Raw genomic sequence first — 16,937 nt, forward strand, 5'->3', positions numbered from 1 at the left:
TCCTTTGCAGGGATATAAATGGAGCTGGAAGCCATTATCCTCAGCACACTAATGCAGGAACAGAAAACCAAACACCACATGTTTTCACTTATAAGTGGAAGCTAACAGTTAAAACACATGAACACAGGGAGGGAAAGGTTGTGAGGAAAAAGACCTTCAGGATAAATAGCTAATGCAGGTGGGGATTAATACCTAGGTGATGGGTTGACAGGTGCAGCAAACCACCATGGCATATTTTTATCTATGTAGCAAACCTGCACATCCTGCACATTTATAACAGAACTTAAAATAAAATCAAATAAATTGTTGGGTTGATGGGTGTGGCAAACAACCTTGGCACACTTTTACCTACGTAGCAAACATGCACATCCTGCACACGTATACCAGAACTTAAAATCAAATATTTTTTGTCTAAAAAAGAGATGAATGGATTACAGAAATGTGGTACTTATACACAATGCTGTACTATTTAGCCTTAAAAAGTTGATATCCTATTTTTTGCAATAACATGGATGGAACTAGAGAACATTATGTTAGGTAAAATAAGCCAGGCACAGAAAGACAAACATTGCATTTTCTGACTTATTTGTAGGATCTAAAAATCAGAACATGAACTCATAGACATAGAGAGAATGATGGCTATTCAAGGCTAGGAAGGGTAGTTGTGGGGAGGGGTTCTGGGCGGGGAGATGGGGATGTTTAATGGTTACAAAATGAAAGTTAGGAAGAATGAATAAGGCCTACTGTTTGATAGCCCGACAGGGTGACTACAGTCAATAATACCTTAATTGCACATTTAAAAATAAGTAAAAGATAATAATTGGATTGTTTGCAACTCAAAGAATAAATACTTGAAGGAATGGGAAAAAACATATTTACTCAAGAGAGGCTGAAGTATAAATCCTGCATTGACCAAAACATTATTGAATTAGATTAAGGAAATGCACAGGATATACTAAGAAAATTTTTCTTAAAGACCAAGAGTCAGAGAAAATACATTTTTTTGTAATAATAAAAAACAGAAAATGACCTAAATGTTCACAATAAGGAATTTTTAAAGTAAATTATTGGAGAGGTATGCCAGGAAATACTAGTCACCCATTAAGAAGATTAAAGTGGATTTATCTATGTATCTATATATGTATATATATCATGACATATAAAGGTCATGAGGTAATATTATTATTAAGTGAACTGCAAAGTCATAAAACTGAACATACTGCATGATCTCAATTGAAGGAAGCAAAACGAATTGCAGTCATGTGTGAGTGTGTGGTTGTGGGCACCAACGACATGTAAGAATCTACATATGACTAATTATCTACTTCGATTAATCTCATAATGTCATCAACTTTTAAAAATCTCTATTAACTTATGTTTCCAAAATATGACATAGAAATGCTGAATAGCAAGGATTTGTAGGATTAAAATCAACTTGGAAACTATTTTGTCTGTGTGGTTTTTCATAGCTGTGGTTATCAACCCCTGTGCACCTAGAGCTTGGTCTCAACCTTCTCCCTATTCCATGGGTATATACAGCCTTAAATTTACCCATCAGCATGGACAGAGCATGGGAGTACATAACAGAAAAGCCTGTCTTGGCACTTAACAAAAGGGCAGTATCTTGACTCAGGTGTCTTTTTCTCATCTTCTTTCGTCATCATCTACCTTTTCGCTCATTCAGTCAACACATAATTATTATGCCAGTGACCGTCCTAGGAGCTTGGGACATAATAATGAATAGAGCAGGCACAATCCCGACCCTTACAAATCTTACAGTCTCAACCAAGGTGTCGCAACCACAACACTGTTGACATTTAGGGTTGGATAATTCTTTCTTGCGGGTAGGCTTTGTTGTACATTATGGTGCAGGGAAGGAAAATATTTTTTCTCTACCCATCTTAGATTTTCTGGCAGGGGCACTGTAAATGGCACTGACAAAAGGCAGATTAACAAGATGAAAACAAACAAATGTATTAACATGTGCATCAGGCATACACATGGGAGCATCCACAGATGGGTAACTCAAAAGAGTGGTTAGAACTTGGGTTTTTATAGCATCATAAGAAAAGAATCTACCTCAGCACATCAACTTGTGCTGATGTAGATTTGTTAAGTTTCTCTCATGTCTCAAGCCATCCTCCTTGGTTTTTCTTTCCCTCACTTGTCAGTTGGATGCAAAACATCCAGTGGAGAATTTCAAAGCCCTAGAAGAGGGTGTGAACACTTGGTGAAACGACCTCCCATCAACTTCCTCAATGACTGCATGAAGTAGAAACATCCTGTTGACCCAATTAGACTCTGACAAGAATGAGAAATTAACCCTTGCTGTGTTAAGCCATATATTCTGAAGACAGCTGTTGACCAAGGCTAATTATTGCATAACTCTACGTAACTATTGTCTTGTCTACACTTTTAGGTGAATAACATTTACCCCACAGGAATGTTGGGGAGAACATGTCACCTGTCCATCACATTGTCTGATCCAATGTAAGCATTCAAAAAAGATAGTGATCCTCACCTTCAACTATTCACATCAGTTTATTGCAACTTCTGAACTTTTTGTTTCCCTTTCGCTTTTTGACAATAATGTCTTTATGTGGTGTAAATGTTAACCATATAGAGTGAATCTGAATTGTTTTAAATTGGCCTTCTGGTTTATTATTGAATCATAAGAAGATGAAACCATTTTAAACACTAAACAAGTTCACCAATGCCTCAATTTCTGCTGATCTCAGAAACCACAAACACTATTCTTGTGTGGAAGAAGAAAAATATGCCATTTAATCTGGTGACTGTAAGAAAGCCTTTTCCTTCTCTGCGTTGATTTAAATGTAAACTGTTTCTATTTTGAAAAAAAAAATTACAGCTATTCATGTTTACCATCACAGGACTGAATCACAGAGTGTAGGCTGGAACCGACTAGGGTTTCGTATCTGCAGCTAGAAAAAGGATTGAGGCCTGGTTTGAAGTCCTGTGTTCTATTTATAATAGCTCTATTTTCTTCTTAAATGTCCCAGCAAAGATACATTCTGATAAAACAGCTGCAGTTTCTATAAAATCCATCGGTATAAAAGACACACTCAGGTAACCCGTTCATTATTCTAGAAAAGCATTGGTAGCTTTGACAAAATAATTATATAGAGAGTCAGATTGTGAAAAATTCCATTGATATTCCACGTATTCAGATAAATGATGAATCAGAAAATGAACTGGTATATATGATATATGCTTCTGTGCTACCAACTAATTATTCATTGGATGCCTGTTATGTGCAAAGTATCTAACATATACTGCTAAACAAAAGCATGAGAATGAAAGAAATACTTAAGTTACATGTCTCTGCTGCTCTTTCTCCTTCTCAAAAATTTCTACAAGCTTCCAACTGCTTATTAAAGTAGTTAGAAATCAATTATTCTGACATTCAAGGCTCTCTACAGTAAAGCTTTATGCAACCTTGCTGAGCAAATTGAACTAGTTGATGGTGCACAAAAATTTCCTGCATTTTTTGAAATTATGCCATGTCTTCTACCTGAATGTTCTCCTAGTCCTATGGATGCCTGTTGAAATTCAATCCATCCTTTAAAGCTCATTTCTACTGCTACTGATTTCATGCAGGATTATCTGGTTACTTCTCAAAACACTTTTAAAAGATGCCATGTCTCCTTCTTGTCCCATTTGCTACTGACTCTTTGGAAACCTCTCATCTTCATCGATTCATCTTTTGTATATTTGTCTTAAGTGTACCAGTACCATGACTACTTGAGAGCCAGAACTATCTTATTTTTTCATCCCTCAAAATGGTCTAACACTGTAGCTCCCTATACATAGTTCAGACTTCTTAAATATTTTAAATAAAAAATTTAAAACTCAACAACAAAAAAGAAACAAACCAATTTTTAAATAGGTAAGGGGCTTGTATTAATCTCTTTTCATGCTGCTAAAAAAGACATACCTGCGACTGGGTAATTTATAACTAAAAAGAGGTTTAATAGATTCACAGTTCCACATGGCTGGTGAGGCCTCACAATCATGGTGGAAGGTGAAGGAGAAACAAAGGCACAGCTTACATGGCAGCAGCCAAGAGAGTGTGTGCAGGAAACTGCCCTTTATAAAACCATCAGATCTCGTGAGACTTATTCACTATCAAAAGAACAGCATGGGAAAAACTCTACCCCCATAATTTAATTACGTCCTGCTGGTTGCCTCCCAGGACATGTGGGGATTATGGGAACTACAATTCAAGATGAGATTTGGGTGTGAACACAGCCAAACCATATGAGGGCTTGAAAAGACATTTCTCCAAAGAAAATATACAAATGGCTAAGAACCACATAGAAAGACTATCAATATCACTAGTCATTATGAAAACATAAGTAAAAACCATCATAAAATACCACTTCACACTCATTAGGATGGTTAGTATTAAAAGAAAAATAAATCAAGTGTTATCAATGATGTGAAGAAATTGGAACCCTTGTGCATTGCTGGTGAGAATGGAAAACACTGCAGCTGCTGTGGAAAACAGTATGGAAGTTTTTTAAAAAGTTAAATATAGAATTTTATGATCTGGCAATTATCATATGATCTAGCAACTCCTTGGGTAGGCCTATACCCAAAATAATTGAAAGCAGGGACTTAACAAACGCCTGAACACCAATATTCATAGCAATATTATTCACAACATCCGGAAAGTGGAAGCAACTCATATGTCCATCAACAGATGAATAAATGAACAAAATGTGGTATATACATATAATAGAATATTTTTCAGCCTTAAAAAGAAAATAGATTCTGATACATGCTAAAACATGGGTGAACCTTGGAAACATTTTCTTTTCTTTTTTTTTTTTTTTTTGAGACGGAATCTCACACTGTTGCCCAGGCTGGAGTGCAGTGGCCCGATCTTGGCTCACTGCAAGCTCCACCTCCTGGGTTCACGCCATTCTCCTGCCTCAGCCTCCGGAGTAGCTGGAACTACAGGTGCCCGCCACCACACTCAGCTATTTTTTGTATTTTTTAGTAGAGATGGGGTTTCACCATGTTAACCAGGATGGTCTCGATCTCCTGACCTTGTGATCCGCCACCTCAGCCTCCCAAAGCACTGGGATTACAGGCATGGAAAACATTTTGTAAGTGGACTAAGCTACACACAAAAACAAGTATTGAAATATTAAACTTAATTCACTTACATGAGGTACATAGAATAGGCAGATTTACAGAGAGAGAAAGTAGAATAGAGGTTACCACGGGTGGGAGTAAGGGTTAATAGGGCATTACTGCTTAATAGCTACATAGTTTTTGTACTTAATGCAACTGAACTGTTCACTTTATAATGGCTCAAAGTTAAGTTTTACGTATATTTCACCATAATAATTTTTTTAATTAAAAATTACTTGCAGAGCTAGGATTTAGACCCATAGAAGTAAGACTAGTGATATATGTTGAAATAAATGTAAATAACATGAGAGTCCAACAGAAGTGAGTTCAAATTTTATGTGTCCTTGGGGCAGTTATTAATCTCTTCAAGTCCCTGTTTCCTTACCTGGAAAAGGAAGACAATAAAAACACCCATAACATAAAGTTATCTTAAGGGACTATATCACATCATTTATGGAAAACACTTAGCAAAGTGTTTAGTGCATGATAATCTCACTAGAAGCACACTATTACTATTCTTAAAGCCAACAAACAGTAACTGATCCTCTCTTATGAACATAAGACTAAATGCTAAGCTAAGAAGTTTGTAATTTACTTTGATAGTAAGGTAGATGACATTTTTGAGCAAGGGAAGCTTCCGTGACAGGCAGGTTTCAAGTGCTCAACTCCGGAGCCAATGCAGAAAAGAAATACAAGATTTTGGTTTAAAACAACTGGTTAAAATGGCAGATAAGCTGAAACAGTGAAGCCACAGAAAATGAACGTTTTCAGGAAGTAGTTGGGTTAGTATTCAGCAGGTCTTGTCTACTTATCTTATTCACCATAACTGGCCAATCTAAGGGAGTGGAATATCTAATTAAGTATGGTAAAAGACACAAAATGTCTACTCATAATAACAAAGTAGAAATGATCTATTTCTCATCGCTTTATTTCACATTTTGACTTGAATACTAAATCAACCTCTAAAACTGTAATGCCTATTTTAAATTATCCTAACACCAAAACCAATTACTGCTATAAGATTCCTATTCCTGCTGTACGATTTCTTTTTGTTTTGCTTTCCTATGAAGAAGAAAATAAGTACAAATTAAAAATAAATTTACAATGGTTTAAAAATACTAAATAGATTAAATAAGTCTTGCTGGTTAAAAAATGAATTAAAATGTAAAAATCAAAATTCTATAGCAAATGGAAAAAGTTGGGAATATAAAACATGCTCTAAAATCACCTTGAGATGAACCAAAGTCGTTGAGTGAACTAGTGGCTGGTAACATTACTTTTGATTATTTTACTTCCTGACAATTCATTTACAGCCAGAGGCAGCATTTTAAAATTCAAGCAACATTAAAAAACATGCAGTGCCAATATAACTGGCTAAAAATGAATCATTTTTTCTAATTAAAAAATGAATAAAATTACTAACAAAAAAACTCACTTAACAACTGTGGAACTTTATAATCATTTACAGAATTAAAAAAAAAAATCATGAGAACAGCAAATGGCAAGAAATGCAGAGAAGCAAATAAAATCATTACAAAATTGCTTTCAGGTGCATGACATTTAGTGTGCTGGAATTATGTGTATGTGAGAGAATGCATATGTATGTGTCTGTGTTTGTGTACAATTGCACCATTACAAGAAATGCTCAGTTTTAAAGTGTATTTTCTTTCTTCACATTTGAGTTTGATCAATTTCATTTCTTTGCCTTTTTTTGTTGTTGTTTTACAAATTCACCTGTATTTCTGCCGAAAATGGATTGGAGTTGGTGGAACTATAAAAAAGAGTTGAGGGGCTACTGCAGTCTTCCAAGTGTGAGATGAGGCAGGCCTGGATAACAGTTCTGTGAGAACATTTTCTAGTTCTCTAAACTGAACCACTTTTAAAAGGAGGCTGTAGTGAGTCCTCCTCCAGGCACCTCACAGTGCCTTTTATTTATCTAGACTGTAGAATTTAACGTACTCTGTTCTAAGCATTTCGTTACTTGTGTTTTTCTCACTAGATTACAAGCTTCTAAACGGCAAGGACTATTTTCTTTTGCATCCCCAGTGCTTAGCACAGAGTCTAGCACATAGTAGGTCCTCCCAAATGTTTTTTGAATAAACAGAATGTTTACTAGATTCTCGTGGCTCATTATTGGACACTTCTTCTGCACACATTCTGCAGCATCTTGTGTGGAAGATTCTTCAATCTCTAGAAATTAGGAAACAACACTGTAGTATAGGATTTAAACGAATGTTTTTTTCTAAGTGAGTTCAGCATTCTTTTTAGCTGAGCGTCTACTTACATGAACCAGGCAAACAGACTATTCAATGGTAGAAATGTAAGTGAATCTAAATCAAATATAAGGATAAAAAATTGTAAAGAAACTTGGCAAGGTGCACCAACCAAGCATGGCTGCATCAGTGGTATATAGAAAAGACATCGGATGGGGTTACACCTGAAGTTTGGTTACCACTACAAAATGGTAGAGACCAAAGAGCTTCTGCACAGCAAAAGAAACTACCATCAGAGTGAACAGGCAACCTACAGAATGGGAGAAAACTTTTGCAATCTACTCATCTGACAAAGGGCTAATATCCAGAACCTACAAAGAACTCAAACAAATTTACAAGGAAAAAACAAACAACCCCATCAAAAAGTGGGCAAGGGATATGAACAGACATTTCTCAAAAGAAGACATGCATACAGCCAACAGACACATGAAAAAATGCTCGTCATCACTGGCCATCAGAGAAATGCAAATCAAAACCAAAATGAGATACCATCTCACACCAGTTAGAATGGCAATCATTAAAAAGTCAGGAAACAACAGGTGCTGGAGAGGATGTGGAGAAATAGGAACACTTTTACACTGTTGGTGGGATTGTAAACTAGTTCAACCATTACGGAAAACAGTATGGCGATTCCTCAAGGATCTAGAACTAGAAGTACCATATGACCCAGCCATCCCATTACTAGGTATATACCCAAAGGATGATAAATCATGCTGCTATAAAGACACATGCACATGTATGTTTATTGCGGCACTATTCACAATAGCGAAGACTTAGAATCAACCCAAATGTCCATCAGTGACAGACTGGATTAAGGAAATGTGGCACATATACACCATGGAATACTATGCAGCCATCAAAAAGGATGAGTTTGCGTCCTTTGTAGGGACATGGATGCAGCTGGAAACCATCATTCTCAGCAAACTATCAGAAGAACAGAAAACCAAACACCGCATGTTCTCACTCATAGGTGGGAACTGAACAATGAGATCACTTGGACTCGGGAAGGGGAACGTCACACACTGGGGCCTATTATGGGGAATGGGGAGGGGGGAGGGATTGCATTGGGAGTTATACCTGACGTAAAGGACGAGTTGATGGGTGCTGACGAGTTGATGGGTGCAGCACACCAACATGGCACAAGTATACATATGTAACAAACCTGCACATTATGCACATGTACCCTAGAACTTGAAGTATAATAATAATAATAATAATAATAATAATAATAATAAAAGAAGTCCAAAGAAAAATGAGACGAATTTCCAAGTATAGGTACATGCCTTTAATCCCAGCTACTCAGGAAGGCTGAGGCAGGAGAATCGCTTGAACCCAGGAGGCAGAGGTTGCAGTGAGCTGAGATCGCGCCACTGCACTCCAGCCTGGGCAAAAAGAGGGAAACTCCGTCTCATAAAAATAAAACAAAACAAACAAAAAAACCCACAACAATACAAAAATTTGCCAGGCATGGTGGCATATATATATATATATATATACACACACACACACACACATACACACACACCTACAGGTAACATTTATTGAGTGCCTCTCCTGGCCAGGCAAGCTCTAATTTTTTCCAAAAAACATATAGGTAGCATTATAAGTTCTATTGTACAAATAAAGATGCTAAGGCACAGAGAAAGAAAGTAAATAACTCTTTTAGGGACATATAGCAAGAAAAGAGAAGAGCTGGAAGGTCCTCCCAAATGGTTTTTTTTTTTTTTTTGTAAACTCAAAAATTAAATCTTCAGAGTCTGAAGTTGACCATTGTCCTAAATGAATTATAACAATTAATGATGGTGGGGTAGCCAAAATGGCTGACTAGAAGCAGCTAGTGTATACCACTCTCATGGAGAAGAACAGAATGGGCAAGTAAATACAGTAACTTCAACTGAAATATCTAGGTACATCCATTGAGAAAAATGAAGGAAGCAATTTGGCCCACAGACAATGGAGAAAAGCAAGACAGCATGACAGCCCACCTAGGAGAGACACGGAGCCAGGAGAATCTCTCCCACTCAGGGAAATGGTGATTGAATGTGCAAGCCCAGGAATCCATGCTTCTCCCACAAATCTTTGCAACTCTCTGGTCAGGAGACTGCCTCATGGACCCACTCCACCGGGGCCTTAAGTCTGACACACAGAGCTATGTGGAGTCTCTGCAGAGCAGCTTCTCAAGCACATGTGGATATTCTGGAGCCTTAGATAGCAAGGCCTTTCAGGCTTCCTGGCAAAAGCAGCTGCAACTCCAGCAAAGTGAGAGAATAGACCTCGGTGCAGAGCTCTAGGAAAGAAGCTGAATCCAGGAGGCTGAGCAACAACAGTCTTCAGGCCCCACATTCACAGCAACTCACAGGAGAAGACCCATTGGCTTGAAACTACAGCCAGCTGCTGGTAGTAGTGTGAGACAGAACTCCTGCGGGGAGGGGTGGGTCACCATTTTTGCTGTTTGGCCAACTTAGCTGTTCCAGCCTTTGGACTCTGGAAAGTCTGAGGTAATTGGGGTCTGAAGCAAGCCCCCAGCACAGAACAGCGGCTCTACAAAAATGTAACCAGGATGTTTTTGTAAGTGGTTCCTTGATCCTGTTCCTCCTCACTAGGTGGGCCATCCCAACTCTGGTCTCCAGCTACCCCTGCCAGTGTTCTCTAGCTGACAGACATTTCAAACCTCCCTGGGATGGAGCTTCCAGAGGGGAGAGTAGGATGCCATCTTTCCTGTTTGGGCAACTTAGCTGTTTCACCCTTTGGACGTTGGAGAATCTGATACATCCATGGGCTTGAGCAGATCCCAAGCACAGCACAGCTGCTCTAAGAAAATATGGCCAGACTGCTGTTCTAAGTGAGTCTCTGATCCCATTCCTTGACACAGGGCAGCACCTCCTAACTGGGGCCCCCACCTACCCCTACTGGTGTTTTTGGCTGACAGAGGTATCAAAACCTCCCTGAGACGGAGTTCCCAGAGGGAGGGATAGGATGCCATCTATGCCATTTGGGCGACTCACTCATTCCACCCTTTGGGCTTTGGAGACTCTGAGGCAACTGGGGACTTGAGTGGATCTCCAGCAGAGCACAGCACAGCACAGCTGCTCTACAAAAACATGGCCAGGTTGCATTTTAAATCAGGTCCCCAATTCTGTTTCTCATCACTGAGTAGGTTGTCCCAACCAGATTCTCCAGCCACCTCCTAAAGGGGCATATGAGCCTGCAACAGGTCCGTACCTTCCTGGAACAGAGCTCCCAGTGGGAGGGGCAGGCTTCCATCTTTGCTGTTTCACAGCCTTCACTAATGATACCTCCAGGTACTAGAATATCCAAAGAGACTAGGGACTGGAGCAGACCCCCAGCATACCACAGCATCCCTACAAAAAAGTGACCAGACTATTACGTGGGTGCCCATTTCTATATCTCCTCACCAGGCAAGTCCTCCAGGCCTGGGCTCCAGCCACCTCCTTCCAGGGCTATTGAGCCTGTAGCAGCAGCACTGCAACTCTCTGGATAGAGCCCCTAGGGGCAACTGAAAGCCTCTCTGCCACTGCCTCTGCAGTAAGACTACCCTTGTTACCCCTCAGACTAACAAAGAAGCAAAGACCCTAGTGCCTTATCCACACCTCCAACAAGCTGCAGTTGACCCAAGAAGAGGAGGCCAGTCTGTCTCCCATGGGTCCCACACACCCCTCCTGCTTGTCACCAGAGAAGCCCTGACTTGGGCCAACAGCACAGACCTTTTATCCTGGAATGATTGCACTGAGTTATTGTTGATTTGCATCTCTCTGGGGTGGAGCCCCCAGGAATCAAGCAAAAGACCCCTGGCCACAACAGCTACTAAGGTCCCTTCCTCTGCTGTCTCCAAGTTGTGGGAGAAACATAAATCCTGAGATTTCCCCAGAGTTGTGGGCAGCGCAGGAGTGCCAAGCCACAATCTACAGCTAGCACTAAAGGGGAAGAGGAACCCACAATTTCACCACATTGAGAGAGAACATGACTGCAACTGTGAGGAAACATAGGAGAGCCACACAACTGAGCAACTGTCTGCCAACCAACAGATATGCCTAAGCGCCACCTACTGGATCACACTCCAAAGCTTCAACACCAAAAATACCTTGCTAACATATCTCACTGTGAAGCCAGAGAAAATAAGTCAGTTTCAAATAAAGATCCTGAACAAAGCCTTGACCCTGTGAAGACATCCAGAAAAGAAGTCTGTTGACTGTACTTAGTCTACACTGCAGTTAAATGAAAATCCGCATGCAGAGATGAGAAAGAACCAATGCAAAAACTCTGGTAACTCAAATAGCCAGAGTGTCATATGTCCTCCAATGGCTGCACTGGTTATCCAGCAAGAGTTCTTCAACAGGCTGAGCTGGCTAAAATAAAATAAATATAATTCAGAATATGGATAGAAACAAAAATCACTGAGATTCTGGAGAACAGCGAAACCTAATCCTAGGAAACTAACAATCACAATAAAATGATACACCAGTTGAAGGACAAAATAGCCAGTATAAAAAGGAACCTAAAGGATCTGACAGAACTGAAAACACAATACAAAAATTTCACCATGCAATCACAAGTATTAACAGCATAATAGAACAAGATTAGGAAAAAATTCAGAACTTGAAGACTGGTTTCTGAAAGACAGTCAAACAAAAGTAAAGAAGAAAGAAATAAACAAAATTTCTGAGAAGTATAGGATTATGTAAAGAGACCAAATGTATGAATAATTGGCACTTCTAAAAGGAAGGGGGAGAAAGCAAACAACTTGGAAAACATATTTTAGGATATCATCCATGAAAACTTCCCCAAGCTTTCTAAAGAGGCCAACAGTGAAACTCAGAAAATATAGAGAACCCCTGCAAGGTTTTACATGAGAAGATCATCCCCAAGACCATAATTATCAGATTCTCCAAGGTTAAAATGAAAGAAAGAATGTTAAAGGCAGCTAGAGAGACAGGGCAGGTCACCTACAAAGGAAACCCCATCAGGCTAATAGTGGACCTCTCAGCTGAAACCCTACAAGCCAGAAGACGTTTGGGGCCTGCAGTCAATATTATTAAGAAAAAAATATTCAACCAAGAATTTCTTATTTAGTCAAACTAAACTTCCTAAGCAAAGGATAAATATAATCATTTTTAGATAAGCAAATGTTGAGCTAATACAAAAACCCACTAAAATACAGACCAGTGACACTATAAAGAAATCACATAAGCCAGCATAGTAGCCAGCTAACAACACAATGACAAGGTGAAATCCCCACATATAAATACAAATCTTGAATGTAAATTAGCTAAATGTTCCATTTAAAAGACATAATATGGCAAGCTGTATAAACAAGCATGACCCAATGGTATGCTGTCTTTAAGAGACCCATTTCACATGTAATGACACACATCAACTCAAAATAAAGGGATAGAGGAAAATCTACTAAACAAATGGAAAACAGAAAAAAAGCAGGGGTTCCAATTCTACTTTCAGACAAAACAGGCTTTAAGAAAACAAATCAAAAAAGACAAGAGAATTGCATAATGGTAAAGGGCTCATATCAACAAGAACATGAAGCAAATTCTTAGAGACCTACAAAGAGACTTAGATTCCCACACAATAATATTGGGAGACTTCATCACTTCACTGGCAGTATTAGACAGATCATCAAGGTGGAAAATTAACAAAGATATTCAAGACCTAAACTCAACATTGAACCACATGGACCTGATAGACCTCTACAGAACTCCCCACCAAAAACAACAGAATGTACATTCTTCTTACCACCAAATGGCACATACTCAAATATTAATTACATAATTGTACATAAAGCATCCTCAGAAAATAGAAAAGAACTCAAGTCATACCAAACATACTCTTGGATCGCAATGCAATAAAAGTAGAAGTTAAGACTAAGAAAATCACTCAAAACCATGTGATTACATGGAAATTAAACAACATGCTTCTGAATGACTTTTGGGTTAATAATGAAATTAAGGCAGAAATAATGTTCTTTGAAACTAATGAGAACAAATATACAACATACCAGAATCTGGGGCACAGCTAAGGCAGTGATAGGAGAAAATTAATGACACTAAATGCTCACATTAAAAAGTTGGAAATATATCAAATTAACAACCTAACATAACAACTGAAAGAATTAGAGAAGCAAGAATAAATGAACACAAAAGCTAGCAGAAGATAAGAAATAACCAAAATCAGACCTGAATGGAAAGAAATCGAGACATAAAAGAACATTCAAAATATCAGCAAATCCTAGAATTGATTTTTTTAATTAATAAAATAGTCTACCAGCTACATTAATAAAGAAAAAAAAGAGAGAATATCCAAATAAACACAATTAGAAATGACAAAGAGGATGTTATCACTAATCTCACAGAAATGCAAATAAGCATCAGAGACAACAATGAAAACCTCAATGAACATAAAGTAGAAAGCCTAGAAGAAATGGATAAATTTGTGGACATATGCACCCCCTTATGACAGAACCAGGAAGAAACTGATTACCTGAACAAACTAGTAATGAGCTCTAAAATTGAATGAGTAATAAACATCCTACTAACCAAAAACAAAAAGCCACAGTTGAAATCTACCATTCACATAACACCTGGTACCATTCCTACTAAAACTATCATAAAAAAATTGAGAAGAAAGGACTCCTCATCAACTTATTCTATTCTATGAGGCCAGCATCATCCTGATACCAAGGCTGGCAGAGATACAATTAAAAGAAAAAAAAAAAAAAAGAACTTCAGGCCAATATCCTTGATAAAAATTGATGTAAAAATCATCAACAAAACACTTGCAAATTAAATCCAGCAGCACCTCAAAAACTAATAGATCACAATCAAGTAGGCTTAATCTCCAGGATAGAAGATTGGTTCAACATACACAAATCAATAAATGTGATTCATCATATAAACAAAACTAATGACAAAAACCACATGATTATTTCAATAGATGCAGATAAGGATTTTAATAAAATTTAATGTCACTTCATGTTAAAAGCTCTCAATAAACTAGGTAACAAAGAAACATACCACAAAATATTAAAAGACATCCATGACAAATCCACAGCCAACATCACAATGAATGGGCAAAAGTTGGAAGCATTCCCTCTGAAAACTGGCACAAGACAAGTATGCCCTCTATTACCACTGCTATTCAACATAATATTGGAACTTCTTTCCAGAGAAATCAGGCAAGAGAAAGAAATAAAAGGCATTCAAATAGGAAGGCAGGAAGTCAAACTATCCCTGTTTGTAGATGACATGATTTCACGTCTAGAAAACCCCATAGTCTTGTCCCAAAAGCTCCTTCATCCAATAAACAATGTTAGCAATGTCTTAGGATACAAAATCAATGTAGAAAAATCAATACCATCCCTACACACCAACAACAGCCAAATCAGGAAGGTAATCCCATTCACAATTGCCACAGAAAGCATAAAATACCTAGGAATGCAGTTAACCCGGAATGTGAAAGATTTCTACAATGAGAATTATAGAACACTGGTCAGAGAAATGAGAAAAGACACAAATGGAAAAACATCCCATATTCAGGGATAGGAAGAATTCATGGCATTAAAATGGCCATACTGCCCAAAGCAATTTATAGATTCAATGCTATTCCTATAAAACTACCAATGACATTCTTCACAGAACTACACAAAATATTTTAAAATTCATATGGAATCCAAAAAGAACTCAAATAGCTGAGGCAATCCTAAGCAAAAAGAAAAAAGCTGGAGGCATCACATTATCCAACTTTAAACTATATTACAGGGCTACAGTAACCAAAACAACATGATACCAATACAAAAACAGGCACAGAGATAAATGGAACAGAATAGAGAGCCCAGAAACAAGGCTACACACTTACAACCATCTGTTCTTTGGCAAAGCTGACAAAAGCAAGCAATGGGGAAAAGACTCCCTATTTAATAAATGATGCTGGGATAATTGGCTAGCCATATGCAGAAGATTCAATCTGGACCGTTTCTTAACCCCATATAAAAAAATTAACTCAAGATGAATTAATGACTTCAATGCAAAACACAAAACTATAAATACCTTGGAAGACAACTTGGAAATACCACCTTGAACATAGGAACAGCAAAGATTTCATGACAAAAACACCGACAGCAATTGCAACAAAAGCAAAAGTTGACAAATGTGATCTAATTAAACTGAAGAGCTTCTGCACAGCAAAAGAAACTATCATCAGAGTGACTGGACAACCTACAGAATGGTAAAAAAAGAAATATATATATACACACACACACACACATATATATGTAAACTATGCATTCAACAAAGGCCTAATATTCAGCATCTATAAGGAACTTAAATTTACAAGAGAAAAACAAACAACCTCACTAAAAAGTGGACAAATGACATGAACATATACTTTACAAAAGGAGACATACATGCAGCCAAAAAGCATATGAAATAAAAAACAAACCTCAGTATCACTGATCATTAGAGAAATGCAAATAAAAACCACAATGAGATACCATCTCACAAAAGTCAGAATGGCTATTACTAAAAAGTCAAAAAATAATGGATGCTGGTAAGTTCGTGGGGAAAGGAGAATATTTATATGCTGTTGGTAGGAGTGTAACTTAGTTCAAACATTGTGGAAAGCAGTGTGGCAATTTCTCAAAGAGTTAAAAGCAGAACTATCATTTGACCCAGTAATTCCATTACTGGGTATATACCCAAAAGCATATAAATTGTTCTGCCATAAAAACACATGCACGTGAATGTTCATTGCAGCACTATTCACAGTAGCAAATACATGAAGTCAACCTAAATGCCCATCAATGATAGAATGCATAATAATAATTTCCTACATGTATACCATGGAATACTATGCAGCCATAAAAAGGAACAAGATCATGTGCTTTGCAGGGACATTGATGGAGCTGGAGTTGTCCTTAGCAAACTAATGCAGGAACAGAAAAGCAAATACCACATGTTCTCACTTATAAGTGGGAGCTAAACGATGAGAACTCATAAACACAAAGAAGTGAAAAGCTGCCACTGGAGTCTACTTGAGGGAGGAGGTTGGGAGGGGGAAGTGGAGCAGAAAAAAATACTATTGGGTACTAGGCTTAATGCGTGGTGATGAAATAATCTATATGACAAACCCCCATGGCATGAGTTTACCTATATAAGAAACCTTCACCTGTACCTTTGAACCTAAAATAAAAGTTAAAAAAAAAGTAAATAAATAAACAAATGAAAATTAATGATACACACAGAACTTTATGTATAAAACAAGAAAAGATAACTATTCCCAAGATTCTCATGATAGAAAACCAAGCCTCAGGACTGAGGGCATTTTCCATCTGACTCTTAACGATTAGAGGAACATTCAGGTCCTAGAAGTGTCTATTCTTACGCAGTCTCTAAAAAGAAGTCTGAGCACTATTCCCATTCACAGTCTTGTCATACATCAAATCTGTTTCATTCAGTCTTGACATCAAGGTATTTTCAC

This window comes from Colobus angolensis, unplaced genomic scaffold (assembly GCF_000951035.1).
Source record: "Colobus angolensis palliatus isolate OR3802 unplaced genomic scaffold, Cang.pa_1.0 Scaffold485, whole genome shotgun sequence".
NCBI classification, from domain to species: domain Eukaryota; kingdom Metazoa; phylum Chordata; class Mammalia; order Primates; family Cercopithecidae; genus Colobus; species Colobus angolensis.